A 12,442-nucleotide genomic window follows, 5' to 3' on the forward strand; every position below is an offset into this window, starting at 1 on the left:
AAAGGAAGCAACTACCCCTATGGAAACATCTTGCTACTTAGATCAAGATGAACAAGGTAAAATGATTGACCAAACCAAATACAGAGGTATGATCAGTTCCTTACTTTATCTTACAGCAAGTAGACCAGACATTATGCATAGTGTGTGTGTGTGTGTGTGTGCTAGATTTCAGGCAAACCCTAAAGAATCACACCTAGTTGTTGTAAAGAGGATAATTAAGTATTTGAAAGGAACTAAAACCTTTGGCCTATGGTACCCTTTAAGAGCTTCACCTAGCCTTATAGGATATTCAGATTCAGATTATGGAGGTTGTAAACTAGACAAGAAAGGTACAAGTGGAACGTGTCATCTACTTGGTTGCTCACTTGTTTCTTGGCATTCTAAGAAACAAGCTTGTGTTGTTCTATCTACAACTGAAGTTGAATATATAACAACTGATAATTGTTGTGCCCATATTTTGTGGATGAAACATCAATTAGAGGATTATAATATTTTTCTAGATCATATCCCCTTAAAATGTGATAGTACTAGTGCAATCAATCTCACTAGTATTGGTATCGCGCCGCAGAATGTTTTAACGTTTGGACAAAAACCAAGAGGGGGGTGAATTGGTTTTAAGTAATAAACTTAATACTTTAAAATTTTTCCGAAATTTAACCGATTAAGTTAAATATCAATTCCTTTAAAAGCAATAGTAGATAAAATAAAGAGATAGAGAAAAGGAAATGACACAAATATTTATACTGGTTCAGATCAAAAGATCATACGTCCAGTTGTTAATCTCTTCAAATAAAGAGATTAACTCAATCACTAACAAGTATCAGATTACAATCAGATAACAAAATATTAAGGAAAGAAAACGCCTCTCTTGAACACACAAGAGATGAACACCTTTCTCTGAATCACACAGAGAACCTTGACCTTAGCTTTCCTAGCAACAACAACAACACTCAATCTCGTAGAAAACCTCTCAGGAAAAGTTATCGCTCTACCCACACTAGGTTTTTCAAAGCTTCTTTTGAGAACACTGAGAGAACTCTCTTTGCAGTCACAACACTAGCACTTTAGCTTCTAAAAAAGGTGAGTTCGAAGTAACTCTGATGTTCCTTAAATAGGGGTTCCCAAAATTAGGTTAAAAACTGAATAGTCACGTTCAAACTGACAGGGATAATCGATTATCACTAGTGATAATCGATTATCACTAGTGATAATCGATTATTCCAGTGTATTTTCTGAAAACAAAACTTTGAGAAGATAATCGATTATCAGAGGTGATAATCGATTATTCCAGTGCTTTTCTGAAAGATTGGAATCAGCTCAGGATAATCGATTATCCTAAGTGATAATCGATTATCACATTGGTTTTTTTGAGAAATACCAGAATTTTGATCTTGATGTTGATTCTTAAACTATTCTAAGTACAATTTACAAGATAACTTTAAACATAACAATACATGTTCTTCATATTGACTTCCAGATGGCTTTTAGGCTTCTTTTATCATCATCAAAATCTTGCTTTAGCATTTGACTTGTCTTTTGCTTTTGCCAACAACTAGGAACCCAATCATGCATTCTAGGACTAAACATATAGATGTTAGACATCACTTTATCAAAGATCATATTATAAAAGGAGATTGCATAATTGAATTCATAGATACCAATCATCAATTAACATATATTTTCACCAAACCTTTACCAAAGGATAGGTAATTATGAGCTTAGAAGGGCATTAGGTATCTTAGATGGTAACTCCTTAAATTAATATGTTTTTTTGTGTTGTGATAGTCACTTAATCTCTCTATGGTCTGGAACTAAATGTCATGATTTAAATGTGATTTGTAATGGTTGAGGAATTAATTCTTAAGCATATATGATTTGATAAATGTTTAAATGTGTCTCTTTTGAATTATACTCCTTTCTAAATGTTAATCAATATAAAGAGGGAGTGACTCTATATGTTTTGAATATGTGTTGGATGATTATATGTGTTGAATGTTTACATTGTGCTCACAAATAGGGGGAGAAATACATGTTATTATGATAGGGGGAGCTTAATGTGTTTGAATTAATCCATGTGATTTAAATTCTTTAAATGATGATATGATTATTCAACTCTTACCACTTGTGTTAATCTTGTGCTGACTACAAAGTCAAGCAATTACTTTCATTATAGGTGTTTTCTTAGGGATAATGTTAGCAAAAAGGATGTCACCACTACCTCTTTGAAATCTAAATATTTTGATGGATACTCAAGAAAAAATACTACAAGATTAACGAAAGCTCAAGATAAAGATATAGAGTATTTAGGGTGTCAAGTCACTTTGGATAAAGAGGAAGCATAAGAGGAATTATCAGCCAAATCATTTCTCTTCACGTACATAATCAATTAAGGTTAAAACATAATTGAATTATGTTTCTACAATTTTTCAAAAATAACAATATATTTTGAATTGAAACTTTTTTTTAAAATCAAGTATTCTCTGACTACATCTTTTCCTAAATATCATCTTTCCTACAGAGAATAAAAATTGATTTTTGAATTTATTTGATTTTATTTAAATTAATTAAATTATGTTTCAATAGATTTTCAAAAATAAAAATATCTTTTGAATTGAAATTGTTTCTTAAATCAAATATTCTCTAACTATATCTTCTCCTAAAAATCATCTTCTCTGTAGAGAATAAAATTGACTTTTGAATTTATTTGATTTTATGTTTGAATTAATTGAATTATTTTTTTAAGAAAACTCAAGTAAAACTCTTTAAATAACCTAATTTGAGAACAAGAAAAACACAAAACACTACTATTGAGAAGCACAAAAATATTGATTCAATTTTGCCTCTACTATTCAAGTTAGTAACGAGAATTCACTTGTGAAAGGAGCTTACTGCTGAACATTCTATCTTTATACTCTTACTTTCTAGGTGACAGTGTTCCATTTATTTAATTGAAATTTTTCATCAAGGGAGGTGTTGTCATATCTTGAAAGGGCTCAAGATAGGTGTTTATCAATCTTTATATTTTTTCTTTTGCATGTTTTACTAGGTCATTGTGGTTGTAATTGAAATTCTCTAAAGATAGTGAATTAATATTGGCATTCTCACATTGAAGTGACTAGGAACTGGATGTAGGGTTGGCTATACCCGAACCAATATAAATTGTTGTGTGAATTTCTTCTTTCCTTTAATTTTTTTACGCTTCCGGTAACGCACTTAATGAATAATAAAAAAAGGATATTTTCTTAAGTATAGACATCAAGACAATTTTTTAAAAGCATCAATTCAACCCCCCCCCCCCCCCTTCTTGATGTCGTTTGTCTAATAGTGTCAACTTGGACCAAAGAGTTGAGTTGGGTCGCCTTAAGCCGAAGGCTGAAACAAATAGGTCTAGGTCGAAGGTCAAGAAGAACTAATGTAGGGTTAAGGCCAAGACTAGCCGTCCTAGGCCAAAAGTCGAGTAGAGTCGACTAGGGCTGAAAACCGAGACTCGTCGACCAAGTTCAAATGACAAGACATGCCATCTCGGGTTGAAGGTCAAGATGGTCCTCCCAACCAATGGTTGAGTCGAACCATCGTGGGTTAAAGGTCGAGACTAGTTCTCCTAGGTCAAAGGTCAAAACTAATCATCCTAGGCAGAAGGTCGAGATGACAGACCTTGGGCAAAGGTCGATTCAAGCTGAGTTTTAGTTTTCACAGGGATTATTGGTTATGTGTCTAATAATATATTTCAAAAATATAAATATTTTTTTCATGTTTTGAAAAAAAGAAACCACGAGCTAGATCTGACCCATATAATTTTTGTTGGCATTTTGACCTTAAAGGTTTTTTCAATAGAGAGATTATTGACTTTACGGGCTTTTGTGGTCCCGATCCATGTTAGTCATGGCCAAAACTCTATGGTTGAGTCAAATTATAGCTCTACCTATATGTCTCGTTACATATTGCTTCACGGTATGGTAATTTGGGTAGGTCATATTTAATAAGTACTCTTTGCCTTACTATTACTTCATCCATATCTCTTTGTGCCCTAATAACAGTACTAGGGTTTGTTAACATTTCAGCCAATGCCCATTCTATGATGCTAGTTAATGTGTTTGTGCTTGCAGTGAACAAATTCTTCACGGTAAAGGATACATCTTATGATTAGAAAAAGGAAAGAAAGTCAGATGATAAACATTCTCATTCCACCATCATCTCCTAAACTCCTTACACTCCAACTCTTTGTTTGAACATATTCTCTGGCTAAGTACCACTTGCCTCACCATATTAGTGATGGCACAACTCAACAAATCACCCACACCACTAATTCTCCTTCTTTGGCACAGTCATGCATGGCTTTTAGCATGTGTTTCACCTCACTTGCTCTCATTAAGGGCCCTCCCACCAAGCATGCATTGGTTGGCTAGCTTCCTAAGGGGCTTCCATTTGGGTCCATAGTTTGCAAAAACTAGGAATTGTGCATGGGGGCTTCTCCCTGCACCCCCAAACCTCCTCCTGTACCCCCAATAATTACCCTTTTGACCCTCTATTTTCTTGTCCCCCAAACCAACTCCACCGCCTCCTTCTCCTCCCACTTCTCCTTCTCCATCTTCTCCTCTCCCTCCTGCCCCTCCGGCGAAGGCCTCGCCTTCCTCATCGCCTCCTCCACCCACTTCCCCGCCCTCTCCATGGGCCTCCCCCAGCCCTCCCCCAGCTCAACCTCCTTCGTCGTCGACCCCTCCCTCAGCGACATCAACGACAACCACGTTTTTAATTTTAATTTTTTTTAGAAACGGATTTCGAAATCTGTTTCATACTTTTCTGAAACGGATTCCGATATCCGTTTCACAAATTTTAATATTTTTTTTGTGAAACGAATTTCGGAATCCATTTCAGAAAAGTATGAAACGGATTCCGAAATCCGTTTCACAAATTTTAATTTTTTTTTCTAGAAACGGATTTCAGAATCCGTTTCATACTTTTCTGAAATGGAATTTGAAATTCGTTTCATACTTTTTTGAAACAGATTCCGAAATCCATTTCACAAATTTTTTTTTTGTGAAACGGATTTCGGAATCCGTTTCATACATTTCTGAAACGAATTCTGAAATCCGTTTCACAAATTTTATTTTATTTTTTTGTGAAACGAATTTCGGAATCCGTTTCATACATTTCTGAAACGGATTCCGAAATCCGTTTTACAAATTTTAATTTTTTTCTAGAAACAGATTCCGAAATCCGTTTCATAAAAAAACATGAAAATTTATAAAACGGATTTCGGAATCCGTTTCATACTTTTGATTAGGGTCAAAAGTGTAATTATTGGAGGTACAAGAGAAGGTTTGGGGTTGCAGGAAGAAGTACCCATTGTGTATTGTACCCCAAATGGGTTGCCGCAGAAATAGTGGGCCTATTTAGGAAATTATGGTCCATGGCCTTCAGGAATGCTTGGGCTGCACCTAGGCTTGAGGATACAACCGTGTCACTTCTTTTGGTAAACTTTCAATCTCATGTTGAGGAAAGCCTTTCTCCCTCTCATTTTCAAGCTTAGGGTTCGAAGTGGTTGTTGGAATCGAAATTTGACTCGCCCAACCGTAAGCTGTTGTTCCTTATTGGGTGTCTGTCGTCGTTGGTAGTCGATCTAGTTATGGTTTGTTCATGGCATTTTGGTGTGTCGTTTTGGTTGTGTTCGGTCTTTGCATTTGGTAATAACAACACTTAATATTAAACAACTGAATTATTCATTAAAGTGCTTAGGTATAAAGAAAAAGCCAATACACACCAAGGGATCTAATCCCAGTAGAAGGTTAGCTCTGTGTATTAATGTAGTTATTCGTGTTATGTGTTATGCACAAAACAACGTATGTATAGAAATTTTCCGCAATATCTTGTATTAGACTCCTGCACCACATAAGTTAAAATTAATATTATTTTTTTTATTAATAGTGTGAAATGGAGGGCAAAACAAAGTGTCAACACACCGGGATCCCTCACAATTTGTCAATTTAGGAATGGTTATTGATTGTCATTTTAATTTTAGGGGCAAGAGTGTTAGGTACTTAGGTTAGTTCACGTGCCCTCCTTAGAGTGTAGTCAAAGAAAAATAGGATTTTGTGTAAGAAAAACAATATTAGAGGTCCATTGTTTACTTGTCGTCTTCTTCTTAGATTCGTACATGCTTAAAATTTGGTAAACCCTTGCAGGATGAAGAATTTACAACAAAAAAAAAAAAGCTTTCCTCATCTATGAAAGCTACTTGCATATCCTCAATAATCAACACATAAAATAATGGACCTATTCGACGTGTCATAGTTCAGCTATTGGAATTGGACAAGATTCTTCATTTTCCAATAGTCAAACATAGGTGTAGAGAACTCTTCTGCATCCTCATAAATCCAACGTCTACTCCTCGTACGAGTAACACCAACATATAGTTGCTTCAGTTCTGAGCACAAAACGCTTTGATTTGAATCTTGATCAAAATATCCTCGAGAGTAGGTTTGTATTCCTACATGATGTTCCTTCATATAGTCAAATATCACCCTCCATCTCCTTTGCAGAGGTGAAGAGGTAAAGAAGTTATACAACAACACATCCTGAGATAACCAGAAAGAAACTTTAGAAAAACAGAGTAAGAAAAAACAGGAGTAAAACCAATCAAGTTCTATGGTGCCACCAACCTCAAATTCAAGACCCTTCCAAAACGGTTAAAACAAGAGCTTATTTTCCAACAACTCGAAGCACTTCTTCTCGTGCTAAATTATCTCTCACCAAAATTACACCCTTGCATGTACTTTGTCCAAAAGCTTTCAGAAGTGAATTTGCATCATTTCTTGATCGAATCACAAGTGGGATTTTCACTACTCTCAAACCAGTCTCTTCTTTCAACATGTCTATAGAATGAGGAAAGAAATGATGAAGAATTTCAATGATACTTTGTGACAACTGCAGAACCTCAGCATTGGTGCAAAAGTTCCGACTCAGTACAAAAATATCTGAAATTCGTCCTTTCCCCTTTCTTTTGTCATGATTCCAGCTCTCGGATTCTGAGACAAACTTCCTGTAGAAAATGGATCTTACATCTTGGAATCTGAAATCAATTCCCCTCCCCATAGTCTGTGCTGTATCTCCACAAAAAACAAAACCTTCTTCTACATTGCTGCAAATATATTTAAATAAAGCAATCTGAGCCATTGTCAGATCTTGCACTTCATCTATGAATACAAAATTCATTTGATCACCCTTGTACCTCTGATCCCTCAGTCATGAATCACTATATCAGCCAAATCAAAATCGCCAATTTGAATATTCTTTTTTTCATAGTTTTGAAATATGTCATATATCATTATTCTTGTCTCTATGCTCAGACATGAAGTTCGGTTTTCAGATATATCACAGTATTCGTCCATGCTTAACTTACCATGCTCGATCGTTCTTGTACCACCTTTTATGTGTGACATTATTTCAGTAAACTCTAGATAAGAATCCAGAGTTTTACGTAGCTGGACATTGAAGTGCGGCCAATATAATGACTCAAACTTTTCATAGTTCACTTCCTTCATCATGAAGGTTTTCAACCTTGAACCAAGGTTCACATTATGAAATCTATCAAAATAAGAATTTCCCAATGTCACATCTAGCATCAGCAAAAATTTACGAAATGTTATCACAAGCGGATATAAATCGCATGAAAGACCGTCAAAGGAATCTGGGATATTCTTAAATTGGTCTGCAGTATTTTCAGCTAAGGTGCTTCCTTCACCTAAGGACCTGTGGCGCATCAAAAATTAAAATTTAGTAACCATAATAAAACAATAAAAGGCTTCTTAGTTCAATGAAAGTAGATGAGCACCAATAGAATACCTTCAGGAACTCAGCTTTCTCAGATATAAAATCAAATAGACGACATAAATTAACCCAACATTTAATATTATTACAATATTTATCAAACAAAAACATTAGAAACAACAATCTTAAAGGTAAATTCACTATCGAACTTCATCCATTTGTTGCTTTTACGGTCTATAGTCAGGTAATAATAGCATTACCCTATAGCATATATCAAAACTCTTTTGTATATGAAACTGGTGAGACTACTTATAACTTTCTACTTTAGTTGAAAGTTTAAAAAATCATAATGTGATATGAAATCAATAATCTGATAAAAGGGTCTATACCTACAAGCCTTTATACACATTCAATTTCCATCGTCATTTTTACCTTTATGAATAAAGTAAAAAACAATAGGTTGTCAAACGATATAGTATTATGACAGAATCCAATCTACGTACCTTTTCAACAGGGAAACACGATGTTGGACCTTCTGGCATAGTTCAGCACTCAAAGTTACAAATAGCTGTTTTAGGACTGGTCTCTCTGTCTCAGTAGCAATCTCGTTGGACTGTTCCAGATTTGCATAAATTTCAGATCCGTAGAACTGTTGAACTCCCTTACTGTGCAATATCTCACTTTGAAGAAGCTTAGTGATCAAAACTGTGGTTTTTCCCGTACCACTACGACCAAGTACAAATGTACTCTTTGAGAAGAGAATGATGTTTCTCTGCTCATGAGTTACCTCGTACGGAAGATCCACTTCTTGACTATCTTGGCCATGAACCATATAATCTTTCGAGATTGAACAGTACTTCATCAACAACATACACTCTTCCTGCTCAACCCTTGTTTTTTCGGCTTCATTTGTATCATCATTGCCATTTTCATCATTATGAACATTCTCAAATTTTTGGATATTGGCTGAAAGTTGCCAATTCAATGGAAATTCTATGCCCCTGTTCACAATGGGAAAAGACCAAATTCCTTATCAGTTAATGAAATAAGAGCTTAAACGTTTTTAAATTAATGCAAATGAAAGCACTCACGCAAGATTATTTGTTCCTTTCTTTTTGCACATCCTAATATATTCATCAGTGTATCTTCTGAACACTTTGTCCAGGCGTTGGGCCAACTGTTGGATATCTTCTAAATGTAGTATGTCCCATATCTTCAAAACCTGAATATACCTTGAACCTTTGACTATTTCTATTGAACAAATAACATAGTTATTTTCAACCTTAAACTTCTTCAAAATCTGAGATGATGTTTCACAACACAAGTCCACATTAATCCATTTGGGTATCCATCCACTGGAAAGCCTTTCAAGAAGGTTAATAACCCTATTCTTGGTCACTTCAGATTTTAGCCGTTTGAATGACCTCAAGAATTTGTCACTAAAATAAACCTGCAGATACGTACATAGAAAATCAATGTAAATTAGTCGGGCATAAATGGCTTCAACTTGGAGTAAACAACAAGGATTTATTTCAACTATATTTAATTTTAATGAGTCATCAAATATCAAACATCGATTACTTCAGGAAATGCTTTTGGTAGATTATACGCTAGATGTTGTGCATTCAGATATTATAATGAAAATAACCATTGAAGAAGTTGCTAACAACACATTACCAGTGCAACACAAGAAAAAAAGTGAGAAATGTAAAAGTACCAGTGAACAATCAGAAGTTAATAAAAGAACAAGTATAAAAAATAAGTCGAGGATAATATACCTTCCATAATTTGCTCCTGAACAGGACACTATTTATATCAAGCAAATCATCAAACTGATCTGCCTCTTTCTTGGAATCCAATATAGCTTTCGTAGTTTCCTCGTTTTGGTCGGCGTTAAAGAAGCACTTACGTCTCTTGGCATCAAGCACTATTGCATTCCAAACATTTACAGTGTTTGTAATAGCCCATTCATTCCCCAAAATCCACAAGCAGTGTCTGCAAGATATCAAACGAAATGCAGTTTTTCAGTTAATATGATACCCTAAGAAACAAGTAATTAAGACTGCAATAAATAGAAAAGTTAATAGCAGAAGATGTACCTAGCCCTTGTAAGAGCAACATTAGTCCTCTGCGGAGAGGAAATGAACTTAAGATATGATCTACTGCTTGTTCTTACAGTTGATAACATGATAATATCCTTCTCCCCTCCTTGAAAACCATCAACAGAACTCACAACGACATTAAATCTTTCATCACTTTCATAAATCTTTCCAAGTTTCTCTTGAATTACAGCAACTTGGCCAGCATAGGGAGTCACAATACCGATGCTGAATTCATGTTTTGATGTCAGCCATGCTGCTTCAAAGAAAAGGTAGCCCTTTATTCAAATTCAGACAGCATGGATTGTAAAAGCACTGTCTTTCTGTTTTCGGTTTCTGTCTACTTGAATTAGTGAATATACAAGTGAAAATAATAAAGTTAATCTTTTCACACTAAGGTGAATCAAATTATTAATTTTAGTTAATACTACCAAGACAAGTAGAATTTCGTAGTTAGAAACCATGGAATAAACCATCTAAATCCTCTATTCAGAACTGAACTTCTGTCAAATAAAGAAATGCAGACTAAAATATAGCAGATGTTTTTTCAAAAAGGACGTGTTATTGCATTGCCATCTAAGGTCTAGCACCAAAGACAGAAAGAATAATAAAAAGGCAATAAAAAGATCTTAGAAATTACTGTCGAAGATATTAATAGAAGACAAACTCTTGTGTAGATTTTTTAGTATTGTCATGACAACTGCAACCTTTGCTAAATTTTTGTAGCTCCTTCCTTCATCATCAAATTGTTCTTTACCTCCAACTAAATTTATAAAGGAATAAGGACTAAACATTGGTCCTGGGAGGTATGTCTTCCCAAAGTCATGTCTTTTCACATTTGGTGCATCCTGAATTTTGTTGCAATAGAAATGAGAAATTGGGAAAGAACTTATTTCCGGGTGCATCCTGTGCTGCACTTTTAGGAGAGACTTTTGGTAACCTAACGAACTCAATCTTTCAAATAAGCTCCTCCCAAAACCAGCTTCCTTAGAAACCTTGTACACAAAAATTAAGTACAAATGAAATTAGAAATAAATGATAGAAAAAAATAATTCTCTGATAGAAACAAATAATATATGCTTGAAAGTGATTACATACTATACTTCTAACCATTGATGGCAGTTGAATTAAACGCATTATTTGACATTTTAAACGCATTTTATGATAATAGTTGAGTTAACATTGAAGCGAAAATATGTCGTAAACAATTCAAATACTATCATAAAATGCGTTTGAAACGTCAAATAACAAAATTTAGTTAAAAAACTAAATTCATACATTTTTAAAGATGAAGGACTAAATTGGTCAAAACAATACTTTCGCCAATTTTTTTATTATTGAGAGTTAATTGAAATCTTAAATAACTAAGATCAACATTAACATAATTTTTAAGGAACAAATACTATGAATTGAAGATTACACAAGCATACCCAACTAAAGATTCTAAGATAAACAAGAGACAAATCTCACTCTTTCGAGTTACATTTTGTATGCTTTGCAATATGAGCAAAGTGTTTCACTAATTCAAAGATTACATTGTTTTTTACTAATGAATACAAAATGATTTCCACACATGTGTACATTTCTTAAACCCTACAAGAAGACAACTACAATATACAATACCCTATTGCATATGGGAAAAACTTTTTCAAAATAACTAAGAAATACAAGAACAAAAGTAGAAAAACCTACACATGATGATAGGGAAGTCTCGCCAATAACATTAGACACCATTAGCTTTAAGATTTCCAAAACTCAACCAAGATCTTCTCAAGAGTTGAATAATCCTTTTGTTTTCAAAAAACACTACAAATTCAACTCCAATAACGTGCTTTTCAAAAGTGTATAAAATTGCATATTTTTACATTAAGCTTAATGTTGTTTTATAGATATATCCTATGATATATTTTGTAAGTTTTGCAATGGTTGAAATTCCAAGAAGGGCGGGTTGAATTGGCTAGTTAAAACATTTAGGAAATCTTTAAAGGCTAAAAACTATCTTTAATTGAATCAATTCGATCACCAAGTTTGGATGCAAAAAGTTCCTAGACAGTATACTTTCAATCGATCAAAAACATAGTTAGTCGATAGATTTTACTAGACAGATACTATACTGGTATAATCAATCGATTGAATCAGAAAAACAATCGAATGAAATACTGGGAAAATACAGAAATGTAGATTTGCTATTTGGAGCAAGAACAATGTGAAAGAACAATCAAGACATGTTCTAATTGATTATGCAAACATGCTCAATGCTACAGATGCCACCAAAACACTCAAGAATATGAAAAAGATGGTTTAAATCCAAGTTCTTTAAACTTTAAATGATAATGCAAGAGAGACGGGTTAGAGAAAAGATTGGAGCACAAGATTTTTATATTGGTTCACTCAAACATAAGCTACATCCAGTTTGTCAAGGCAACCTAAGCATGACTTTGCACTATTTCAAAATATTTACAAAGTTTACACTTTTACACTTTCAAAATAAGCAATACACATACAAGTCTCTTGAATCACACAAGAATCATGACAGCACACCAAAAAACCTCTTGCAAACCTGAAAAACCACCAAG

At 34.2% G+C, this 12,442-nt stretch overlaps 1 pseudogene; it reads right to left on the bottom strand.

Annotated features, from left to right (window-relative positions):
* Positions 1–6,245: 6,245 nt before the first annotated feature.
* LOC114188368 (uncharacterized) lies at positions 6,246–10,979 on the bottom strand (annotated as a pseudogene).
* Between the last annotated feature and the right edge of the window lie 1,463 nt (positions 10,980–12,442).

The sequence above is a fragment of the Vigna unguiculata genome, chromosome 6 (assembly GCF_037176805.1).
Source record: "Vigna unguiculata cultivar grain cowpea cultivar isolate G323 ecotype 2 chromosome 6, ASM3717680v1, whole genome shotgun sequence".
Classification (NCBI taxonomy): domain Eukaryota; kingdom Viridiplantae; phylum Streptophyta; class Magnoliopsida; order Fabales; family Fabaceae; genus Vigna; species Vigna unguiculata.